The sequence below is a fragment of the Crotalus tigris genome, unplaced genomic scaffold (assembly GCF_016545835.1).
Source record: "Crotalus tigris isolate CLP2741 ecotype Arizona unplaced genomic scaffold, ASM1654583v1 scf7180000018540.1288718, whole genome shotgun sequence".
NCBI classification, from domain to species: Eukaryota; Metazoa; Chordata; class Lepidosauria; order Squamata; family Viperidae; genus Crotalus; species Crotalus tigris.
The window spans coordinates 1,255,790-1,282,089 of NW_024097064.1; the positions used below are offsets into that span (position 1 = coordinate 1,255,790).

Here is a 26,300-nt window from a genome sequence, read left to right on the forward strand (position 1 = left end):
TAAGGACATACGCTAAGACCAACTGTTTCAGGATCTCATACCCTTGACTCAGAGACACCGGTTGGATCATCGCTCCAAACCTCCTTTAGGTCTCTCTGGGTGAGCCCAGGGACAGATGGACAAACTAGCCAAGCAGCAGGAACTGGCTAACTTTTCCACCAGGCGTTTCTCATGGTCATCCTCTGAAAATAGGGAAAGGGGAAATAGGAAGCCAATTATACTAAGAGGATCTAGCCCACCTCACCAGAGAAGGGGATGTGCTGAAGGTAGAGGGGGATTTTTGCTGAAGGAGATAGCCAGATGTGCATTCAGTCAAGGTGGACTGGGAGAATGCTGGATAGGCCTATCTCCAAGTCAGGGTAGCAGCAAATCCAAGTACAAGACTACCCCTCCTGCAGCCCCCTTCTCAGGCTCATATGTTGACAAAGGAAACAGATCCAGGTAAACTCAGGTGAATGAAGTGATTCCACAGTCTAAAGTGGGGCATGTGATATTGTCAGGGTTGATGAAGACCAAAATGGACTTGTCAGGATTCTGTCACCAGCTGGTCATTGAGCTGGTTGGGGTCCCCACTGTCCAACTGGAGGTAAAGGATGCTGGTAGTGTTGCCCCTCTGTTGGAGCTTTGATGTGCTCAATGACCATCTGAAGGTGCTCAGAAGGATCAGAGCGCACTGAGGACAGCTTGCAGGCATGGAGCATGACCGTGTCCTCAGAGAGGTACTCCAGCATGTTGCACTGGGGAATTAAGTAGTTGGGGAAGAGCTTGTTCACCAGGCAGTGCTGCAGATCGTTGATCAGGATCAACAGAAAGTGGGCAGTGTAATCCTTCTGCAACAGATAGTTGGGATAGTGCACAGGTGATAGAGGCTGATGGCCTTGGGTGTGAGAGCAACTTGATGATGATGGCCTTGCAGGCCTAGTAGGCTTGCATGAGGCTGCTGGAGATGTACCTGTTCAGCTGCACCTCACTGCAGGCAAAGGACAGGTGCCATTTCTCCTTTTAGCCTTTGTACAAGCAAACAGGGACAAGGTTGAAGCCACTGATGACTTCCTCAGTAATCTTCCCATCCCAGAAGTGGTTCTCAATCAGCTAGCTCTGGGCCACAACCAGAGAGCCCTTGAAGGATACCATGGACAGGATGTACATTTGCTCAACTCCAGGATGACGGAGATGAGGGTGCCATTCTGCTCCACCTTTAACAAAGGAAGCATCAGCAAGTTGAGATGCTCCATGATAGTTTAACAGTCCTTTCACTTGCTGATGGCTCTTTGTCAAAGATTCACAAGCTCAGTCAGGAATGACATAAAGCAGAGTGGAGCATGTCTAGGGTAACAGGCTGGTTTTGGTTGTGGAGCTTCAGGGCTGGCACAAGCAGGGTGAAGTCCGTGTCATAGTCCAGTGGTGGTGAACCTAAGGCATGCGTGCCAGAGGTGGCACCCAAAACTCTCTTTGGGCACACACACCATGTCCTGGAGATGGCAACTGTCCCTCTTCAACCAGCCGCCTGCTAACTCGCTGAGGTCCCACGTGACCGGATGCATCCCAGCATGGCTGGTTTCCCTCCCCCCTCCCATCCCTCCTGGCCTCACATGCTCTCCTTTTCCTAGGCATGACCCACTGCATTGCCTCCTCAACTGTCGGTCGGCCAGCCAGCTCAGAGGTAGCTTCTCTGAACTACTGGGGGTGGGCTGCAGAGCCCCAAAGTGTGCCAGTCAATAGGCCGGCAGGCTGTGGCTGCTGACGGACACTGTCAGCTCCCATGCACTCGCTGGCCTCTGTGTGCGGGGGCCGATGGTGTCAGGCAGCCGACACCCCAACCCCCGCCTCGCCTTGCCCTGCAACAATGGCATCCCTGCCCTGCCTCGCCTTGCCTCACCTCACCCCTCAGGATGAGCCTCCTACCCACCGTCCACCTGCCAGAGACCCCCTGGATCTCCCCCAACCCTGCCTGGCCCCCACAGGCATCCCTCCCTACGACCACACCCACCTTGGTCACACCCATCCAGTCTGCCATGGCCACAGCCATGCCCATCCAGTGGGCCACACCCACCTGGCACCCGGTGATAAATAAGTGGGTTTTGGGTTGCAGTTTGGGCACTCGGCCTCTAAAAGGTTCGCCATCACTGTCATAGTTAGTGCCACGAGCACAGAAGTTCAGTTCATCCAGATTTATTTATTTATTTATTTATGAGACTTATATACCGCTTTAAGTGCAAGCACTCTCTAAGCGGTGTACATCAGTAAGCAATATATATATATATATATATATATATATATATATTTGTTTTCTGAGGTTTTCGCGGGTGTTTGTATATAGGTCTTTGGTTGTTCGGGTTTTCTCCCGCGTAAAATTGGAAGTGTCTTGGCGACGTTTCGACGAAGTCCCATTCGTCATCTTCAGGCTGGTGTTTTCAGCTTCGTGCTTCGAGCAGCAATGTGTGGTCTTAGCTGTTTCTTCCTTTTAACTGCCAGTGGGGGTATGAACTGATTGGGTGGGAGCTTGGCTGTGTTCTGATTGGGTGGAGGTGTGTTCTGATTGGTTAGGGGCGTGGCTGTGCTCTGATTGGCTGGGGGGTTGGCTGTGCTCTGATTGGCTGGGGGGTTGGTTGTGCTCTGATTGGCTGGGGGAGTGTTATGTTTGGTTGTGCTCAGGTTAGTCTGAGTTGCAGAGGGGTTTAAGATTTTGGGCTGCCTTGCTATTTTTTGGCTTCGCGTTTGTGGTCGTGCCTCATTTTCATGGAGGGTGTCAGTTTGCTTCGTGTATGGATTGGAGGGCTTTGAAGTGGCTAATGATGCAGCTCTGGTCTGGCTTCTGGTTTGTGGTCGTGCCTCATCATCGGTGTGGCTTTGGGTTTGCGTTTTGCGTGGATGTGTGGTGGTGACATCCTGTGTGGTTTTTGTGAGTGTGGGTCTGGTATCATTTTTTGTATTAGGGAGTCGTTTGTCAATAAGGGCGGGTTTCCAAATGGCTGGTAGGCGGGAGGTATCATCTCGCTTGTTCATGCTGTGTGGGCGTTTTTCTATCTCGATGGCTTCTCTGATTATTCTGTTATTAAAATGTTCACTTTTGGCAATGGTTCTGGTATTTTTAAAGTCAATTTCATGTCCTGTGGCTTTAAGGTGTTGGACCAGGGAAGATGTTGGTTCCTCTTTTTTGACTGAGTTCTTATGTTCTTCAATGCGTGCACTTATTCTTCTGTTGGTTTGTCCGATGTATGTGGTGGGACAAGTGGTGCATGGGATTTCGTATACTCCTTGATTTTCTAATTCAATTTTATCTTTGGGGTTTCTAAGGATGGTGGATATTTTTCTGTTTGTGCAGAATGCTGTTTTGATGTTGTGTTTATGGAGGATCTTACTGATTCTGTCTGTGGTGCCTTTTATGTATGGGAGGAGGGCTTTGCCGTTTTCTTGTTCTTCGTCTTGGATTTTAGTGGGGGTTTCTTTTTGGATTAGGTTTGTAATCTTATTTCTTTGGAATCCATTGGATGTTAGTACATTGGTGAGAGTGTGTAGTTCGTTTTTAGGTGTTGTTCGTCAGCTAAGCGTTTTGTTCTGGAGATGAGTGTCTTGGCTACAGAGTTGATCTGTGCTGGGTGGTGGTGTGAGAGCGTGAGATAGCTTCTGGTAGATGGTGTGTCCTAGGGAGCCATTGGATTTCTTGTAGACTAAGACATCCAGGAAGGGAAGTTGGTTGTTAGCTTCTGTTTCCATGGTGAACTGTATTTTGGGGTGTAGGCTGTTGAGGTGTGTGAGGAAGTTGTCCAGTTTTTCTTTCCCATGTGGCCAGATTATGAAGGTGTCGTCTACGTATCTGAGCCAGAGTTTGGGTTTGTGATCCGATTTTTCTAGAGCTTGGGTTTCAAAGTGTTCCATGTAGAGGTTGGCAATGACAGGTGAGAGGGGTGATCCCATGGGTGCTCCTTCTGTTTGTTTGTATTTTTGTCCATTATAGATGAAGTATGTGTTGGATAGGCAGTGGTTGGTCAGATCTAAGATGTGTTTGGGGGGGTTATATTTGTTTTGGATAGCTGTCAAGGCTTCTTTGATAGGCACTTGGGTGAAGAGGGATATGACATCAAAGCTCACAAGTAGGTCGCTGGGCTGTAAGTTTTGTTTCTTTATGATCTCTATAAAGTGGAATGAGGCACGACCACAACGCGAAGCCAAAAAATAGCAAGGCAGCCCAAAATCTTAAACCCCCTGCAACTCAGACTAACCTGAGCACAACCAAACAGAACACTCCCCCAGCCAATCAGAGCACAGCCAACCCCCCAGCCAATCAGAGCACAGCCAACCCCCCAGCCAATCAGAGCACAGCCAAGCCCCTAACCAATCAGAACACACCTCCACCCAATCAGAACACAGCCAAGCTCCCACCCAATCAGTTCATACCCCCACTGGCAGTTAAAAGGAAGAAACAGCTAAGACCACACATTGCTGCTCGAAGCACGAAGCTGAAAACACCAGCCTGAAGATGACGAATGGGACTTCGTCGAAACGTCGCCAAGACACTTCCAATTTTACGCGGGAGAAAACCCGAACAACCAAAGACCTACATACAAACACCCGCGAAAACCTCAGAAAACAAATATTGAACCTCTACGGGGAGGAAATCCACCATCTGACCAGGACCTATGAAAAACTTGAAGTCCAAAGAGCTTCCATTTTATGCGACCTCGCATTCCTACGCAACTGCCGAGATCAAAATCTAATCCCCACATGTTTCCAACTGAAATTCCACTCCAACTCTGCAGCCACCAAACGGATCCTGAAAAGAACAGAATTGGCCCTAATCAGAAATGAACTTCACACAAAAAGATTCCTCCTAGACCGAATTAACAAAGATCTCCTCACACTCCACCTCAAACTCAGCAACAAGATCCACCCCGCACTTTGGGACAAATCCAAACAACTCGCCGTCTGGAGAGCCGAAACACAGACCACCCTCAAGACAGATACACACACCAACAAACTCCGAAGACTACAAGAACGCCAGAAACAAACCCCTCCTCCCTCACAGCCACACATGAAACAAACAGTGCATAACATCTCAGATAGGATCCTCACCAAAGCCGAAACCAATGTCCTTTCCAAAGGATTCAACTTTGCAGTCACTCCCAAACACATCCCCACTGAAACCATTATATGTGGAGTTGAAACCAGCTGACCAAAATCAACCCCGACGATGCTAACAGAATCAGACTCGAAATCACCAACATCCTCTGTACCAGCAAGCCACCCAAAAGCAACTTACCCAAAGAGGAACAGACAGCACTACGTAACCTGAAAGAAGACACCAGCATAATAATCCTACCAGCAGACAAGGGCAACGCCACGGTGGTTATGAACACATCTGACTACCAAACCAAATTAACCAACCTACTCCAAGACTCCACATACAAACCCCTAAATACAGATCCCACCACCTACCTGGAAAAAACCACCAGATCCAAAATAAAAACCTCTCCCATTAGCGAAGAGATCCAGCAAAGAATCATTCCCAGAGAGAAATCATCCAGATGCCCCAAACTCTATGGTCTCCCCAAGATACACAAGGAAGGAATCCCACTCAGACCTATAGTCAGCTCCATAGGCTCACCTCTACAAAACCTAGCCAAATTTCTCGCCAAACAACTACAGCCCTATGCAGAATCCATCACCTCACACGTAAAAAACTCATTCCACTTTATAGAGATCATAAAGAAACAAAACTTACAGCCCAGCGACCTACTTGTGAGCTTCGATGTCATATCCCTCTTCACCCAAGTGCCTATCAAAGAAGCCTTGACAGCTATCCAAAACAAATATAACCCCCCCAAACACATCTTAGATCTGACCAACCACTGCCTATCCAACACATACTTCATCTATAATGGACAAAAATACAAACAAACAGAAGGAGCACCCATGGGATCACCCCTCTCACCTGTCATTGCCAACCTCTACATGGAACACTTTGAAACCCAAGCTCTAGAAAAATCGGATCACAAACCCAAACTCTGGCTCAGATACGTAGACGACACCTTCATAATCTGGCCACATGGGAAAGAAAAACTGGACAACTTCCTCACACACCTCAACAGCCTACACCCCAAAATACAGTTCACCATGGAAACAGAAGCTAACAACCAACTTCCCTTCCTGGATGTCTTAGTCTACAAGAAATCCAATGGCTCCCTAGGACACACCATCTACCAGAAGAAAACACACACAAACCGCTATCTGCACGCTCTCTCACACCACCACCCAGCACAGATCAACTCTGTAGCCAAGACACTCATCTCCAGAACAAAACGCTTAGCTGACGAACAACACCTAAAACCCGAACTACACACTCTCACCAATGTACTAACATCCAATGGATTCCAAAGAAATAAGATTACAAACCTAATCCAAAAAGAAACCCCCACTAAAATCCAAGACAAGAACAAGAAAACGGCAAAGCCCTCCTCCCATACATAAAAGGCACCACAGACAGAATCAGTAAGATCCTCCATAAACACAACATCAAAACAGCATTCTGCACAAACAGAAAAATATCCACCATCCTTAGAAACCCCAAAGATAAAATTGAATTAGAAAATCAAGGAGTATACGAAATCCCATGCACCACTTGTCCCACCACATACATCGGACAAACCAACAGAAGAATAAGTGCACGCATTGAAGAACATAAGAACTCAGTCAAAAAAGAGGAACCAACATCTTCCCTGGTCCAACACCTTAAAGCCACAGGACATGAAATTGACTTTAAAAATACCAGAACCATTGCCAAAAGTGAACATTTTAATAACAGAATAATCAGAGAAGCCATCGAGATAGAAAAACGCCCACACAGCATGAACAAGCGAGATGATACCTCCCGCCTACCAGCCATTTGGAAACCCGCCCTTATTGACAAACGACTCCCTAATACAAAAAATGATACCAGACCCACACTCACAAAAACCACACAGGATGTCACCACCACACATCCACGCAAAAAGCAAACCCAAAGCCACACCGATGATGAGGCACGACCACAAACCAGAAGCCATACCAGAGCTGCATCATTAGCCACTTCAAAGCCCTCCAATCCATACACGAAGCAAACTGACACCCTCCATGAAAATGAGGCACGACCACAAACGCGAAGCCAAAAAATAGCAAGGCAGCCCAAAATCTTAAACCCCTCTGCAACTCAGACTAACCTGAGCACAACCAAACATAACACTCCCCCAGCCAATCAGAGCACAACCAACCCCCCAGCCAATCAGAGCACAGCCAACCCCCCAGCCAATCAGAGCACAGCCACGCCCCTAACCAATCAGAACACACCTCCACCCAATCAGAACACAGCCAAGCTCCCACCCAATCAGTTCATACCCCCACTGGCAGTTAAAAGGAAGAAACAGCTAAGACCACACATTGCTGCTCGAAGCACGAAGCTGAAAACACCAGCCTGAAGATGACGAATGGGACTTCGTCGAAACGTCGCCAAGACACTTCCAATTTTACGCGGGAGAAAACCCGAACAACCAAAGACCTACATATATATATATATATATATATATATATATATATATATATATATATATATATATACATTGCCCCCAACAATCTGGGTCCTCATTTTACCTACCCCGGAAGGATGGAAGGCTGAGTCAACTTGAGCCGGTGAGATTTGAACCGCTGACCTGCTGAACACAGTCAGCTAAAGTGGCCTGCAGTACTGCACTCTAACTGCTGCGCCACCTCGGCTCAAGGTCTACCATGCCTTCTCAGTTTCCTAACGGTTAGAATAATTAATCAATGGAACAGCTTGCCTCCAGAGATTGTGAATGCTCCAACTCTGGAAGTTTTTAAGAAGAGATTGGACAACTGTTGAAATGCAAAGTACCTTCCAATTCTATTCTATTCTATTCTATTCTATTCTATTCTATTCTATTCTATTCTATTCTATTCTATTCTATTCTATTCTACTCTACTCTACTCTACTCTACTCTACTCTACTCTACTCTACTCTACTCCCTCTGGAAGCAGCAAGCACTCATTTCCAATGGGAAGTTTTTGTACCATGCTCAGCCTGGAGAAAATGGAATCTATCTACTACATCTGGAGTGCAAAACCCCGTACACACTCTAGATCAGACATGTCAAACACAAGGCCTAGGGCCGGATGCAGCCCACAAAGTGGTTTCATTTGGCCCGCAAAGCAATCCTGGAAACAGTGAAGGAATGCCCCCTGCTGCCTTGACCCTGGCCCAGGCCAGCCAGGAGCCAATGTAACATTTTGTGGTGGCCATCTATGCTGAAACGCATTCAGTCTTAGCTCCACGAGGCTATCTGGAAACAGTGAGGAACCAGCCTCTGCTGTGTCGGCCCCACCCCCTGGGTGAATGCTGGGGAGGCATTACCCTTTGTGAGGAATGAAGAAATGCACCATCACCTGGAAGTGGCCAGCAAATGGCCCTTGCCTACTTCACATATCTGGCTTGATGGGCTCTGTGGGAGGGGTTTTGGCAGGCAGTGGGGCACTCTCCTCACAGTGCTGAGAGGCTAAGCTAGGTGGCACAAATCCAAAAAGAGATGTGAGGCCAACCAGCTCCCACCCTGCCCGGTTTCAGCAGGCAGTGGGGCACTCTCACAGTGCCAAGAGCTGAGCCGGATGGCACAAATCTGATGAGAAGTGCAATGCTGCCTAGCCACCAGCCTGCCCAGTTTCAGCTTTGCATCACCCGGCTCAATCTCGGTGCTGTGAGGACAGCACCCCACTGCCTGCTGAAACCAGGCAGGCTGGGGGCTGGATGGCATTGCGCTTCTTTTTGGATTTGTACAGCCTGGTTCAACCACTTGGTGCTGTGAGGAAAGTGCCCCGCTGCCTGCCGAAACCGGGCAAGCTGGGGGCTGGGTGGCATTGCACAGGTAACATTGACTGTCACACTGCTCATTCCTCCAGAGCCCACCAAGCCAGATATGTAAAGTAGGTGAGGGCCATGTGCTGGCCACTTCCAGGCTATGGTGTATTTCTTCATTCCTCACAAAGGGTGACACCTCCTCAGCTGAGTTTCTTGCCTGTTTTTCTCCCTCCCTCATCTCAAATATTTTCCCACCACTCTGTTCTTAGGAAGGAAGAAGATTGGAATGAGAGGGAGGAAGGGTCTGAGGGAAGGGTCCTGCCTTAGTCCTGCCCTGCTACCCTTTCACCATCCCCTTGCCCCCTCCTCTTGGCCTATCCTGGGGGTCTCCCATCCTATTGCTAAGGAAGTTTTGGATACAAAGCCAGATCTCCTCCCATGGAGAGAGAATGGGCCTCCCTCTGACTTTGCTCTTGTACCCATCATGAGCAACCTGGGTAAGGAGAGCAAGCACATGAGCAGCAGCCTTAAGGAAGAGGTAAGTGCAACTGGGCTCCCCTTGGGAAGTGGGGCTGGGCTTGGGTGAGGGTGCTTGAGGGTGAGGCTGGGTGCTTGAGGGTGAGGCTGGGCATTTGACCTCTGCTGTCCAGGGCTCCCAGCAGCCCACACCACCATCCAGCGCCCCCCTCATGGAACAATGAGGCTCCTCCAGTGGACCATGCCTTGACACTTGCCCTGGTCCCACCCCCTTCTGCCAGAGACCCTCAGATCTGTCCCACTCCTGCCCAGGCCCCCACAGGTACCCTTGACGTGAATGATGTAGATCTGGCCATGCCCACCCTGGCCACACCCACTACATCCATGCCCACCCAGTAGGCCACACCCACCCTGGCCACGTACACCCCCCCGAGGGCAATCACAATGCTGATGCATCCCTCAGTGAAATTGAGTTTGACACCCATGTTCTAGATAACAGCAAATAATTAAAATTGGCTATGCCTCTGTCCAGTTACTGTGGTCATAGTTAACATAACATTAAAACATTAAATATCCTTGTTTACCCTCAATACATTCCACTCTATAAGATACCTTTTAAAAAGTATTCTGGGCTTTTTTTATGATCCCCTTTTAAGTGTCCAAAACACAATATTATTTCAGTCTTTTCCTTTACAACTCCATTAGAAGGTTGATCTGCAAAATTACCATAATACTGTACACCCATAAGATTAAGAGAAAATGAACATTTAAATTCACCAGTCTTTCAATGACTCCAGCATATAACGTATTTCAAGAGGTCAAGTGCACTCTCATTTGAGCCGCTGTGCCTATCTCTACCCGGACCCAGCTATTATGGTCGATGTGACTGCATCCAGCTTAGAGGGAGAGGCATCCGAATGGCTGAATAATTTATATAATGAGCAAGCCCCTGAACTGGAGGACCCCCATCTCTTCCTCTTAGAACTGAAAGCAAGGTTTGAGGATGCATCCATTGTCCTCAAAGCAGAAGAACAAATCCATAAGATAAAGCAAGCCGGTAGGCTTGTTCTGGAGTATGTGTGTGAGAGTTTCACAAGATAGCCAGTCAGATGGCCTGAGCAGTCCCTAATCCTGTGGTGGTGAACCTATGGTGGTGGCAGAGTCATCCCTTGGGCACATGCACCATTGCCCTGAAGGGAAGTGGGGCCAAACTGCTCCCCTCTGCGTTTCCACATGCGCCTGCATTCTCAGCTCTCTTTCTCTCTGCACTGAGAGCCAGGAAGGAACTGCAAGAGCTGGGCAAATCCGGGCTGGATGGTGGAGGCAGCTGCCATCACGAGTCCAGATAAGCCTCCGGAGTAACTTTTGCAGCACCCCAGCCGCCCGACCCAGGCTCCGGAGGCCTGGAAAAGGCCTCTGCCACTTGGATTGGCTGTAGGGAGAGCACAAAATCGCCCACCCACCGTGTGGATCACCCTGCCACTGCCGCCTTCCCCCCCCCAACAGCCATGTGGATCATGCTACCGCTGCCATTCCCCCGCAACACGGATCATGTGCCGCCGCCCCCACCTGCCATGCGAATCGCACTGTTGCCACTGCTGTTCCCAACCAGCCACCATGCGGATCATGCTGTTGCTGCCGTTTCCCCCAACTGCATATATCACACTGCTGCCCTTCCCCCTCACCCACAGCATTTTCCAGGCCTCCAGCACCTGGATCGGGCTGCTGATGTACTGTAAAATCACTCCATGACTATGGATGCAAGCTCCAGAGGCTTGGAAAATGCTTCTGCTACCCAAATAGGCCATGGGGGAGAAGCAAAATCACTCTACAGCCCTAGATCCAGGTGGCGGAAGCATTTTTCAGGCCTCCAGCGCCTGGATCGGGATACTGGCACACCGTAAAATTGCTCCGTGGCCATGGATGTGAGCTCCAGAGCTTGGAAAATGCTTCTGCCACCCAGATCAGCCATGGGGGGGGAGCGAAATCGCGCTGCAGCCCTAGATCTGGTGGCATAAGCATTTTCCAGGCCCCCATCACCCAGATCGGGCCGCTGGCGCACCACAAAATAGCCCCACGACCATAGATGTCAGCTCCGGACCTCAGAAAAGGTTTTTTCTAAGTGGCAGCAGCAGTGCGATCCATGTGGCAGATGGGATGAAACAGTGGCGGCCAGTTTTGGCATGGCACGGCCGGAGGCAAACAGTCGCCTCGCATATCATGGCAAATGTCCAGTTTCAGCTATAGCTTTGATGGCTCTGTAGGCAGAGCTGCAAAGTTTTCTGCCTAGAGAGCAGGTGCTGGGGCCAGGCCGGAGAGGGCCCAAATTTGGCCCCTCGGGGCTGTCCTAGAAATGGCAATGGACCAGCCACCGCTGTCCCAGCCCTGACCCACCCCAACCTGGCTGGGCGCCCTCACGGTGCACGCACAGGAAATGGTGAGTGCTCAGGGGCTGGTGGTTTGCAGCAGCAGCTTCAGCTCATTTGCCTCACCCCACCCCTCCCAGCATCGCCCATCACGCCTGGCCATTCCCCATTTTGCTGGGGCTCTCCTCATCTGGCTCTGCTGCACCACGCCTTTCCTCACTTGGGCCTAGCGTTCTGTAAGCCTAGCGCCCTAGGGCACCCCTGGCCTGTGGGATGAAAGGCACGGAGATGAGAGTGCGCAATGGCACAAGTCAAACATCGGCCGGCTCTCATTTGCCCTCTTCGCCACATTGTAGGGCCGGAGAGGGGAATGCAGCAGTCATGCAGAGCTGCAGCCTGGAACTGCTGGCGGCTGGCAATGTGTGATGGCTGGAGAGAAAGGATGAGGAGAAAGCAGGAAGGGTTTGTGTGTGTGTGTGTGTGTGTGTGTGAAAGAGAGCGAGAGTGAGAGAGACAGACAGGAGGGGAAGAGGAGGAGGAAGAAGCCAAGGTGTTATAAAAAAGGGGAGCCTCCCCCTTTCTTCCCCCTTCTCTATTTTTTTTAATCTCCACCCACTCCATTCAGGTGCAGCTGGAGGAAAAGGGTGAGAAGGGGGGGAAAGCAGGAAAAGTTTTTGTGTGTGAGGGAGAGAGAGAAAGAGAGATTAAGCCAGCAGGGAAGCAAAAGTGTGGGGAAAGGAAAGCATTGCAGAGTAAACAAACTTACAAAAAGGGGGTCTCTCTCTCTCTCTCTCTCTCTCTCTCTCTCTCTCTCTCTCTCTCACACACACACACACACACACACACACACACAGACTTCCCCCACCCCTTCAATATCATCTCTTCCCCCACCCCTTCAATATTATTTCCCCACCCCTTCAATATTTCTTTCCCCACCCCCTTCAATATCATCTCTTCCCCAACCCCTTCAATTCCTCCACCCCCTTCAATGTCATCTTTTCCCCCACGTCCTTCAATATCATCTCTTCCCCACCCCTTTCAATATCATTTCTTCCCCACCCCCTTCAATATCTCTTCCCCCACCCCCTCAATATCATCTCTTCCCTCACCTCCTTCAATATCATCTCTTCCCCCACCCCCTTCAATATCTCTTCCCCCATCCCCTTCAATATCATCTCTTCTCTTCCCGTCAGCAGGACTCAGGCAATGCCTCTCGCAGATCCAGCTGAATCTCTGCCTGAAGATTACGCGAGGCTACCTACCACCCACAATCAGCTGGAATTGCATACGCTGATCCTGGGCTCTCAGCATGACCCAGGCAACATGCAGTTCCAGCTGACTTTTCCACAAGCCTGTGCAGCACTGCTGCTGCTTCACCTCATCCACTTTTACACTTTTTTTTTACAGTGCTGCTCAATCTATCGTATGCATACCACCTGCCAAGTGCCAACATACCACTGGTTGAAAAGCCCTGTCATGGACCACAGTTCTCATAATCCTGTGGCTATTCTGACTAGAAATGCAATGACTTATTTTCTCTGCAGTATGCACCTAGGAGGCAGTAGGTCTGTGGGATTTAGATGTATTTAAATATTTGTTTCTTCTGCCTAATTTATTAAATCAACATCTAATTCAAAATTAAATGTTTTTGAGAAATCCAGGATGGTTTACAAAAAAACTCTCAAAGACAGCTATTGTAAAGCATCACCAAAACTGCTTAAAACAATATTAAAAGTATTCGTTTTTCTAGCCATTGATAAAAGTTATCTCATGTTCTAAAGCAGTGGTTCTCAACCTGTGGGTCGTGACCCTTTTGGGAGTCGAATGACCTTTTCACAGAGGTCGCCTAAGACCATCGGAAAACACATATTTCCAATGGTCTTAGGAACCAAGACACCGCTCTCTCTGTTGCAGCCTCACTCTCTTCCATCTTCTTTTCCTTCTCACCTCCCCACGAGTTTGCAATACCTCTCAGGGCTCACAATGCCTCCCGGAGGACTCAGCTGTTCAGCGGCCAGAAGTTGGAGCTGCTCAGCTATTGGTCGGGATGCCCACAGAGCCGACACCCACACTCCAGGTAGAACAGCGCCGGCCGCTGGTCTCCTTTGCTGCCCCACACGTTGTCCTCGACCCCTCCCCTGTCCGTTCATATCGAGCCCACGGGGGCTTGGCAGGGAGAGAAGGAGGGAAGGAGGAAGGGACTCCTCCTCTCCTAAGGTTCAAAGCATGATCAGCTTCCCAAAGGCACCACAATCCCAATTCATTTGTTTCTGCCATGCTTCCTTGGCACTCTCGGGAACGGGGTGGGTGGAAGAAAGCTTGGCTAGGCTAAGCAAATAAAAGCCACAGAGCTGCAAGCTAAGATCGCAGGCAGGCCGGGGAAGGGGGTGAAGAAGAGGAAGGTGATTGGGAGAGAGGAAACGCCAAGCTTTACTAGCCTTTCCCAAGGACCTCCTGCGCTACCTCACAGGAACACCTGGTTTCAGATTTACACCGCAAAAGTTTTTCTCGCACAGAGGAGAGAGGAAAAACAATTAGGGAACACTTGGGAATCCCTTGCAAGGCATTATGTACCTTGGTGCTTATTTCCTAACACCTTCTCCCCATGTTTTCTGCTCCACCCCAAATTCACCTCCCTTCCACTCTCCTTATGCAGCCATCTATGGTCTTAATACAGCCCTCAGTCTGTCTCCCTTTCAACACCCCCTAAAATTCTTCATTCAGGCAGGCTTCCAGAGTTCAGCTGGAAGGATGCAGGTAACCCCTCCCCCCTGTCCTGCTTCCTCCCATGGCACCGTGCCGCTCTGCTTCCCACATCCCGCACCTCCGTGCCTCAAGCCTCCATGGCACAGGACTGCTGGCGTGGTCCCCAATGGCCGCTGACTCGCTCCCCACTGCTGGCGACCATGCAAGCCCTGGCAACTGCTCCAGCCTAAGAAGCAGGCGGCATGGAGGCTGCCACGGCACTGACCTCCTGCACCCGTCAGCTGGCTACCTCCAGACCTGCACCTGTCAGCTGGAATGTCCAGCAACACTTTGGCCAGTGAGGAAGGTGAAGGGGAGGCCGCCGTAGCGCCGACCTCTGTGCCCATTAGCTGGCGACCCGCAAACTTGTTGTCAGAATACAATTATATTTCATCTCTAGTTATCAACTATAGAAAACCCCATTTCTGCCTTCTCGGGATTCTGTCATACAATGAAGGGAAGGGGTGAACAAAGGGGCTTTATGGCCCTCACTTCCTTCAGTACACTTCAAAGGAACTGAATGTGGATAGCACCAAAAGGCCTAATCATAACAAAGGGGGCTATTACCTTTCATGTAGTTTTCTCTGAAGTCTCCATCCAGCCGGCAGTAAGGAAAAGGGGGTGGGAGTGTAATGCCTGAGACTGTCACTGGAAGTAGGGGGTGATTGGGTGGGGCTACTGGGAAACCCCTTAAAACCTTGAATGGGAGAGCTTCGACCCCAAGTCCTGTCTAGAACACCTGCAACCATTTTCTCTTAATAAAGGATGCCTGTTGGAAGAATTATTCCAAGAGTTCTGTCTTCTTAAGATGAAAAGTGGGGTGGGTCCTTACATTAGACAGCATTTGCAAAATTAATCCACCTGGAAGGGAGACCCTTGCCAGGGGATTTTGCAAAAAATTACCATGTCAGACATTGGAGCAAGAAAGGGGGAAAATTCCCTGGAAAGAGAGCCGCTGACCCAATTGGAACCTTGCTAGATGTTGGGATCCGAGAGGTCAGATTTCTCAGGAGAAGAAGTGGTGGAGACACGGGACCACAAGCCTCGCTGGTCAATGGGCGTTGGAAAGAAAAGCGAGTGAGGAAAAGAATCAAGAAAGGTGACCCTGAGACAGGGGGCCAAGCAACCAGAATGGAAGCAGGAGATGGAAAAGAAAAAGTCTTCCACCCAAACATAACTTTTAAGGATTTTAAGGATCTTTGAGAGGGAGAAAGAAATAGAGAGAGGGAGAGAGAGAAAGAGGAGAGGGAGAAAGAGGAGAGAGAAGAGAGGGAGAGAGAGGGAGAGAGAGAGAAAGAAGAGAGAGGGAGAGAGAAAGGGAGAGAGAGAAAGAAAGGGAGAAATAGAGGGGGAGAGGAAAGAGGGAGAGGGAGAGAGGGGGAGAGAGTGAAAGAAAGAGGGAGAGAGATTAAATTAATAACATGGTTGTTCAGTGAATCTGGTTTCCCCACTAACTTTGCTTGTCACGAGGTTGCATGACCCTGGAATAATTTTATGGTTGGGGGTCACCACAACATGAGGAACTGTATTAAAGGATCACGCTATTAGGAAGGTTGAGAACCACTGTTCTAAAGTAAACTGAGTCTTCTTTCTCTTTAATCTCTAAGGTCTATCTATCCATTTCTGCACATTCTAAAATTTACTTGATTAATACTTCTTCAGTTGGTAAGTTTTCATTTTTCCAATACTGGGCAAATACAATTCTTGCTGCTGTTAGTACATGTAGTATTAGATATCCGCTCTCCTTCTCATAGTTAGCTCCTATTATTCCTAACAAAAACAATTCTGGTTTAAAATCTATCTGTTTTTAAGTCATCTTCTCCAACCATATATGTATCATAACCCAAAACCTTTTTGCTTTAGGGCATGTCCACTAGATGTGATAATAGGTACCAGGCCTTTATTTACATTTCCAGCAATTATTTGAAGCATTTTTAAACAATTTTGCTAATCTCATTGGTGTCATATGCCATCTGTAAAACATTTTATACAAGTTTTATTTCTATGGCACTGCTTTAGTTAGTTTAATATTTCTTTCCCACAGTTTTTGCCACTCTTCCAATTCTATGGTATATCCAAAGTTCTTTACCCATATTATCATTGTTTCTTTTACTTGTTCTTCTTCCATCTTTAAATTTAGCAGAAATCTATAAAGTTTCTTAATCAACTTTTCATCTGTTTTTAACAATATTTGATCAAACTGTCTGTTCTTTATAAAATCCTGTTGTTTTTCATATATTGTTTGAATTTGCAAATATGGCCACCATACTAAATCAATACCTTGTTGTTGTAAATCTTGCCTGTCTTTCAATTTTCCTTCATTATCCAAAATGTCTTTATAAGTCACAACTTTATCAGAGTTACTTAAATTTGGGTAAACAAAAGCTTTCATTGTTGAAAGCCATTCAGGTATCTTGATATAAACTTTTTCTTTTATTTTTTTCCATTTTAAAAGAAGTTCATTCCTTATAAAATGGTTTTGAAAATATCTATGTATTTTCTTCTTCCCATACCACAGAAAGGTATGCCAGCGAATCTGTAGATTGTGCCCCTCTAGATACAATAGTCTTTTATCTCTAAGCATTATCCATTCTTTAAGCCATGTTAAAATAGCTGCTCGGTAGTATAACCTCCAGTCTGGGAATCCAAATCCTTCACTATCTTTAGCTTCTTGTAGCATTTTCACTTCAATTCACACTTTTTTCCCTTGCCAGATAAATTTTAATTCAGTTCATCAAAAAAAGCTTTTCCCAGTCTTACAGGAATCATTTGAAATAAGAAGAGTATTTTCGGTAGAATATTCATTTTCACTGTAGCTATTCTCCCCAGCATGGACAGTTTGAGATTTTTCCATTTTTCCAGATCCAGTTTTATTTGTTTTGGCAATTTTACATAATTATCTTCTTTTATTGTTACACATCTTGCTGTTAAGTAGATTCCTCAATACTTAACTTTTTTAACTATTAAAAGATTTGGGGGTTTTTTGGTAAGTTGAGTTTTCTGTTTTTCTGTTAGATTCTTTGTCAATACTTTGGTCTTTTCTCTGTTTATTTTCAGATCTGCCACTTCTCCAATTTTTTCTATTTTCCCCAGCAATTTAGTGCTTGTTTCAAGTGGCTCTTCCAATATAAAAACCAAGTCATCTGCAAATGCTTGTAATTTATATTTTTCATCTTTAATCTCCAATCCTTTAATTTCTATATCTTGTCTAATATTTCTATTTAGTACTTCCAATGTTAATATAAATAGCAATAGAGATAATGGACATCCCTGTCTTGTACCCTTTTTAATGTTAAAATTTTCTGTATAATCTCCATTTAAAATTATTCTAGCAGTTTATCGTAAATTGTTTGGATTGCATTTATGAAGTTTTCCCCAAAGTCCTTTCCACAAGCTGCTGAAACATAAATTGCCAGTTTAAATTGTCAAATGCTTTTTGTGCATCAAGGAATATTAACGCCATCTGTTTCCCTGGATGAGTTTCATAATACTCTAACACATCAAGGATCATTCTTAAGTTAGTTTTTATCTGTCTTTTAGGTAGAAAGCCATTTTGATCTGTGTGTATAAATTCAATCAGAAATTTCTTAATTCTTTCTGCCATTATCAAGGCAAAAAATTTATAGTTTCATTTAATAATGATATTGGTGTATAGTTTTTTATTTGTGTCAGATCAGTATCTTGTTTAGATATTAAAGTAATGTTGGCTTCAGTCTATGACTTTGGTATTTTAGCCTCCAGAAGAATTTCATTACATAGTTCTTTCAAAGTCAGACTTAATACATCTTGTAATGATGTATAAAATTCCGTAGTCCATCTGGGCTCGGAGTCTTATCCTCTTTTTTTTGCCTTTTTATGGCTTCTATAATCTCCATCATTAATATTTTTCCATTTAATATATTTCGAATATTCTCCGGAATTTTTGGTAGTCTACTTTTTTTTAATACAGCTGTATTTTTTCTTTGGGGATTTCCTCTGCCTTGTAGAGTGTCTCGTAGTAATCTTTAATGATTTTTTTCATTGCATCATTTTGGAATTATATTTCTCCTTTTAAATCATGTAACTTATTTATCATTCTTTTTTCTTTTTCTTTTTTCAATCTATATGCTAACCATCTCCCCAGTTTGTTAGCATTTTCAAAGAAATTCTGTTTAGCCCGTTTAATCTGTTGAATCATTATTTCCCTCTCAGCCAAGTTTAGTTTATGCTTTATTATCTCCTTTTGTTTCTTAAGCACTTTCTTTTGTGGATCTGTTTGTAGTTCTAATTCTAGCTTTCTAAGTTCTTCCCTCAGCTTTAACTGTAATTATTCCTTTTCTTTATTCTTTTTAGAGATATAAGTTATAGCCAACCCTCAAAAATATGCTTTAGCCATGTCCCATGCATTTTGAACCGATATTTCTTCCTTCTTATTTATTTTAAAGAAAAATTCCATTTCCTTTGTCGTTAATTGTAGAAATTCTTTTTTCTTTCAATTCAGGGACCATCTTTGTTTTTTCTTAATTTCTTTCCAAATCATTTTTATTGGGTTATGGTCTGCCCAAACGTTGGTTTCTATCTCCACTTTTTGCATCATCACTTTCAATTCCAAAGATGTCCATATCATATCAGTTCTAGACCATGATTTATGTCTATTTGAATAAAATGTGTATTGCAGTTTCTCTGAGTTTTTCTCTCTCCATATATCTTGGATACAGAATTCTTTTGTCATTTTTGAAAATGCTTTAGGTAGTATGTTTCCTACTTTTTTCCCTTGTTTGGCACAGAGTTGCATCTACTATTGTGTTAAAGTCTCCCATTATACAAAAATTTTGATGTTAGATCTACTATTTTCTTATATAGTTTTTGATAGAATTGCTCTTGTTTATCATTAGGTGCATATATTGCTACCATCAGTATCTGTTTTTGATCCATCATAATTTCCACCATTCATTTCCCAATAAATTAAGATCCCTTCTGGAATCAACCATCTGAAATTCATTCTTTTTTCAGCTAGTTTCCTAGTTAGGAACTGTTATTCTGTTCGAGCCTTTCTTATCCTCCTAGGGCAGTGATGGCGAACCTTTTAGAGACCAGGTGCCCAATAACTGGCCCCGCACCCACTCCACCCCCTGCCTTCCACCCGCTCTTCCTCCAGGGCCCACTGCCGATTGCCCAGGCAGCCCAGCAGTGCTATGGCGGCCACACCCTCTGCCCATGCCCTGCAGCATCAACTGCATGATGGGGTGTGAGGACAGAGTCTTGTCTACTCTGCCTGACTGCCATGTCCTTGGCTGTGCTGCTCCGTGTGGGCCACACTCAAGGGTGACTCTCCTTCAGGGGGGCTGCTGGAGAGGAGGGGGTCACAGGGGGAGGCAAGGCTGGAGCAATGGCATGTGTGCCCACAGAGAGGGCTCCTAGTGCTGCCTCTGGCACCCTTGACATAGGTTCGCCACCACTGTCCTAGGGATTTGTTTGAGAACTACAATTTCTTTTTCTTCAATCCCACATCTTAAGAAAGCAGAATTCTTAGAAACAATTTCTTCCAACAGGAACTTTTATTAAGAGTAGTTGATAGCAGGCATAATAGACAGGATTTAAGGGATTTCTTTACAGATCAATTACTTTAAAGTGTCCCCAAGCAAACCCCACCCCACAGTTCATCTGGACGATTCAGACCGGCCAATCCCCAGGTGTTAGCTCCATCGTGGAAAAGGGGAGATAACATCAATCTGGCTCCGTTTGTAGTGTGATGTTCCACAGTTCTTCATACCTTCTTTTGAGAACAGAGAGATAAGCCAGGTCCAGGAGGTTTGTACTTCTCCCCCCCCTTTTCCTAGCTGCCCAGTTAGGGAGAAGAAGGTTCAGAGAGATGCATAGTACAGGAGGCAATTTGTTACATTGTAATGGATAGCAGACACAGAGTCAGTAAACAAAAGATTACATTGTAGCAAATAGAGGAAGTGAAAGCAATAAATCTGCATGCATATTCCCCCTCCCCCTTCGAAGTATGCAAGAATCCAGGGAAAAGTGAGATTTGATTTTAGATCACAAGAGATAGATAGAAATGAAATATAATTGGATTCTGACATCCTGCCCCCCTGCATTATTGTAGGCGACTTCTGCGAAAGGGAGTAGGTTTATCCAATTCGTTTGCTGGAAATTAATAAAGCATCTTAAGTATTGCTCAAGTACTGAATTAGAACCTTCGGATTGTCCATTACATTGAGGATGATGACTAGATGACAGTCACTAAGTGGTTCCTACGAGGGATAAAAATTCCTTCTAAAATTCTGATGTAAATTGCACTCCCCTATCATATATGATGCGTTGGGGTGCCCCATGCAGTCTGTAGATGTGCTGCACAAATAATTTCGCTAAGGTTTTTGTGGCAAGGGATAAAGGGCACCTGTTTGGCAAGGGATAAAGGGCACCTGTTTGGAAAACAAGTTCGTAACCATCCAGATGACAGTGTTTCCATTGCTTTCTGGTAATTCCACTATAAAATCCATGGCTATTTCTTTCCTGGGGGCTGAGGGATTTGCCACTGGTTGTAACAGTCCAGGCGATTTCCCTTGCAACCTCTTAGCAGTTGTGCAGGTTGGGCAGCTGGCCACATAACTTTTTATGTCCTTTTTCATGGACAGCCACCAAAATTGTCTTTTAATTAAATGTAATGTTTTTACAAATCCAAAATGCCCTGCTGATTTTGTGTCATGGCAAAGCTGCATAAAAGTGATCCTCTGGGTGGTTGGTATATATAACTTTTTCCCCACCCATGGCAATCCGTCCTTGATTGCGCACACATGTTTATTTTTCTGGAACCATTCATCTGTTTCCAAAGTTTTCTGGAATTTGATTCCGGTTTGGCTACCCAGCTGCGGCTTTAATTTAGCTTGGGCTCTGGTGGTTACTGGCGCTGCCAGTTTGGCTACCCAGCTGCGGCTTTAATTTAGCTTGGGCTCTGGTGGTTACTGGCACTGCCAGTTGTGGTTCAGGCATAAGTTTAGAATCGGTGGCTCGCATGCTGTTATATTGCCAGGAAGTTCTCCCCCCCCCCCCGCAAGTGCTTGAGCATGAAATGGAATTGGTGAAAATGCTGGGACCAGCGGGCTTGCTTTGGAGTGAGTTTCCTGGGTGTTTTCAAGGCTTCCAGGTTTTTGTGGTCTGTCTAGACCTGAAAAGGAATTTTATTCCCTTCAAGGAACTGGTGCCACATAAGTAATAACCAACGAACCCCATATGCCTCTTTCTCCTACATGGGCCAGTGCTGTTCTGTTTCGGTGAGTTTCTTGGACATATACATGCATAGTTGCAATACCCCTTCATCATTTTCTTGTAATAGTACAGCCCCCACTGCCATATCACTTGTGTCCGCCTGTATTATGAAAGGTTTATCCATGTCTCAGTACGGGTTTGGCAGAAAAAAGTCTCTTTAACCTCTTGAATGCCACTTGGCATTTCATTGTCCATTTTAGTGGCTGTCTAGATTTCACTGAGGATTTTCCCTTCATTTTTAGTAAGTTTGTGAGGGGTAGGGCTATTTGGGTGAACGGAGGGATGAATTGGCGGTAAAAGTTTGCGAAACCTAGGAAACTTTGCAACTGCTTCCTTATGTGAGGTGGTGCCCATTCTAGTACTGCTCTGATCTTCTCAGGGTCCATTTTAATGCTCTGTGGGGATATGCGATAACCCAGGTAGTCTATTCTTTCCTGGTGGAATTTGCATTTCAATAATTTGGCATATAGGTGGACAGCTCGCAGTTTCTTTAAAACTGCTCTGACTAGGTTGACATGCTCCTCTTTGGATTCGGTGAAGATAAGGATGTTGTCTAGATAAACCAGGACCCCCTTAAATAGGTGTTCCCTTAGTACCTCGTTGATTAATTGCATAAATACTGTGGGGGCCCCTTATAGTCCAAATGGCAAAACTTTGAATTGGTAGCACCCCATTGGGCAATTAAATGCAGTTTTCCATTCATCCCCTTCCTTAATCCTAACGTGGTAATATGCTTCCCTTATATCTAGTTTAGTGAAAATTCTTTCGTTCGAGAGGTGGGATAACATATCCTTCATGAGGGGTAGGGGGTATAGGTTACTTTCACTGATTGCATTCAGGGAGTGGTAATCCACGCACAAGCATAAAGTGCTGTCCTTCTTCTCTCTAAAGAGGACTTTAGGCTTGGCAGGTTCAATAAACCCCCTTTCTAGGTTTTTATTTATGAATCTTTCCATTTCCTCCTTCTCCTTAGGGCCATAGAGTATAGTCTGCATTTTGGGAGTTTTGCCCAGGCTTGAATTCTATAGCACAATCCGTGGGTTGGTGAGGAGATAGCTCATCCGCCCTCTCCTCACTGAAAACTTCAGCAAGGTCTCGGTATTTCTCTGGTATTTTGGGTAGCCCCTTTTCTTTTCCCATTGATGCTTTCTCCGTTCCTAAATTTGGTAGGGCTCCTTGGGGTTTTAAGTTTGCCGGATCCTCCTTCAGGAAATTGAGTTCTGCCATCTTTCAATTTACCCAGGGGTTCCATTTCTTTAACCATTCCAGCCCTAGGATCTTTGGACAGTCCTAGAGTCAATGCAAACATTATGTCTTCCTCATGGTTCCCCAGGGATAGGTGGACTGGCAAACTGGCTAGGGTAGATGGCACTCCCCCCTGCTATGGACCCATCTAACTGGCCAAATGAGAGTGCTTGTTTCAGCCTCATCACCGGAATGTCCAAGTTCCCCACTAGCTTTGGGCTAATGAGGCAGCGGGTGCAGCCAGAGTCTATTAAGGCTTTCACTTTGACAGCTTCGGGTATGGAGGGAGCTAATATAATCACTGTCTTGAGGATCGGTGCAATTGGTCCAATTACCAGGGGTTTGCCCTCTGAACTGTCATCCGAGGTGTCCACCAGCTCTGTGGTGTGGGCCAGAGTTCCCTCCCCACATTTGGCAGGGGTTGGGGACTCCACAGCCTCTTTCATTCTCATGGTGGGTTCATTTGGCTTGGCTGCAGACATCCTTGATTTCCTGGCTGGTGATCAGTCTGGGTTGCACTGAGGGGCTTTTGAGCAGCATTCTATGGTGCAATGCCCTCTCTCCCGCTTTGAAACAGCCCATTGACTTCTTGGCCGTAGCTGGTGGTTTCATAGGCTCAAGTGCAGCTCAGGAAACGAGTGGCCCCATGGTCTTCTGTTGTGGTGCCTCTTCAGTAGGTCGATCTCTGCTTCCTTCACCAGGGTGTACCATTCATTGAATTGGCATGGGTCCCCTCGAGGTAAGCAAGCATCATACAGTTAGTAGTTTAGGCCATCCTTGAAATGGCTAAGGAGGATGTCTTCGGGCCAGTTCAGCTTGTTGGCAATGGCCTGGAATTCTTGTATATATTTGGCTACCTGGCACCTGCCCTGCCTCACCATCTTGATTCTCTCATGGGCCTTTCGATCAGCCAGGGGGTCCTCAAATCACCTTCTCAGAGAGGACATGAAGCGGTTGAAGTTGTTGAGCTCTGGGGTATTGGAATCATGCAGGTTCACCATCCAGTCTGTGGCTGCCCCATCCAGAGCGGATTGCACGATACGGATACAGGCTTTATTACTGGGGATGTCCCATCCATATTCTTCCATGTAGCTGAGGACTTGGGTTAGGAAGAACCCCAAGCGTGGCGGTTTTCCCCTGAATTTCACGTCCAGTGGCAGGAATCTTTGGATGCCAACGGTATTGTCTCCTGTCCTGATCGCTATCTGTAGGTCAGTGGGGAGCGGGTTTGCTGAAGTGGTAGCTGCTATTTCAGTGGACGTCCCCAGGCCCACAGTTTCCGATTTCCCATCCATTTCTCTCCAGCTGCAGCTCCAGGTGCTGGTGCGGCCGCAGGGTTCAGATTTCTCCTCCCCTAGAGAGCCAAGGATTCTTTTCATCAGATCAATAGCTTTCTCTAGGCTCCAGTTCAAGTGCTGTGCACAACTTCCTTCCTCTTCGCTAATGTGCAGGGATTTCTCCATCTCTTGCTTCCATTCAGGTTGGCGGCTGCCCCGTCTCAGGGTCACCTTTTGCGTTCTCTTTTCCCACTCGTCTTTCTTGCCAATGCCCATTGACCACCAAGGTTTGGGGTAACGTGTTTCCATCACTTCTTCTCCTGAGGAGTATGACGTCTTGGATCCCGATAGCTGGCGGGATCCCGGCTGGGGGGAAGGCTCCCTTTCTATGGGGTTTTCTCCCTTCCCTGCCTCATCGTTCGACATTGTAATTTTTGCAAAGTCCCCTGGTAAAGTACTTCCTTCCAGGTTGATATTACTGCAGATCCTGTCTAATGGAAGGACCCACTTCAATCACACATCTCAAGAAAGCAGAACTCTTGGAAACAATTTCTTCCAACAGGAACTTTTATTAAGAGTAGTTGATAGCAGGCATAATAGATAGGATCTGAGGGATTTCTTTACAGATCAATTACTTTAAAGTGTCCCTAAGCAAACCCCACCCCCCAGTTCATCTGAATGATCCAGGTGTTAGGTCCATTGTGGGAGAGGGGAGATAACATCTTTCAGGCTCTGTTTGTAGTGTGATGTTCCACAGCTCTTCACACCTCCTTTTGAGAATGGAGAGATAAGCCAGGTCCCAGAAATTTGTACTTCTCTCCCCCCCCCCTTTTCCTAGCTGCCCGGTTAAGGAGAAGAAGGTTCAGAGAGATGCATAGTATAGGAGGCAATTTGTTACAGTATAATGGATAGAAAACATGGATTCAGTAAACAAAAGGTTACATTGTAGCGAATAGAGGAAGTGAAAGCAATAAACCTGCATGGCTATCCCCCCTCTCCCTTGGAAGTATGAAGAATCCAGGGAAAGGTGAGAATTGATTTTATATCAGAAGAGATAGATAGAAATGAAATATAACTGGATTCTGACAGGTTCATCTCTTACTTTTCTCAAAATCTCATCTCTTGTAGATCTTTTAAGACAGGGATTTCAAACTCAATTTCATTGAGGGCCGCATCAGCATTATGGTTGCCATCAGGGGGCTGGGTGGGCATGGCTGGCATGGGCGTGGCCTTTTGGGTGGGGCATGGCTGGTATGAGTGTGACCTACTGTGTGGGCATGGCCAACTCGACATCACTCATGTCAGAGGCACCTGTGCGGGCCTGGGCAGGACAGGGGCAGATCTGAAGGTCTCTGGAGGAAGGGGGGTGGGACTGGGACGAGCACCGGGGCATGGTCCACTGCAGGAGCCTCACTGAGCCTCAGGCTGTGCACAGGGTGCCTGGACAATAGCACAGACTGCCTAGAGCCCTGGGCAATGGAGGTCAAGTGCCCAGCCCGGCTCTTGAGCTCCCACAGCACCAGGACCACACAGTCCTGCCTAGCCTAGCTGCACTTCCCCGAGGGGGTGTCCACCTGCGCTTACCTCCTCAAGGCGGCTGCTGCTGTGTTCCCTCTTCTTGACCAGGTTGCTCATGGTGGGTGCAGGAGGACAAAGTTCATAGGTCAGAGGGAGGCCCACTCCCTCTCTATGCCAGGAGACCTGGCTTTGTAACCAAAGCATCCCAGCAATAGGATGGGAGATCACCAGGGGATGGTGAAAGGGCAACAGGGCTGCTGGTGGCCAAGTGCTAAGGCAGGACTTCCCTCAGACCCTCCTTCCTTCCCTCTTATTCCAATCTCCTTCCTTTCCTTCTTTCCTTCCTTCCCTTTCTTTCTTTCTGTTTTCCTCTCCTCCTTTCTTCCTTTCCTCCTTCTCTCTGTGCCTAGGAAGGGACGAGTGGATGGGGAGAGCTTGGCAGCACTTCTCTCAAAGAATAAGAGTTGGAAGAGACCAATCTCTACTTAAAAGCCTCCAGTGATGGAGCATCCACAACTTCTGAAGGAAAACCTTTTCACTGGTTTTCACAAGTCCTTAGTTCTAGGCTGGTTT

General features: G+C 46.6%; 1 pseudogene; it reads right to left on the minus strand.

The window, feature by feature from the left end:
- Window positions 1-412: 412 nt before the first annotated feature.
- LOC120312775 lies at window positions 413-23,384 on the minus strand (annotated as a pseudogene).
- Between the last annotated feature and the right edge of the window lie 2,916 nt (window positions 23,385-26,300).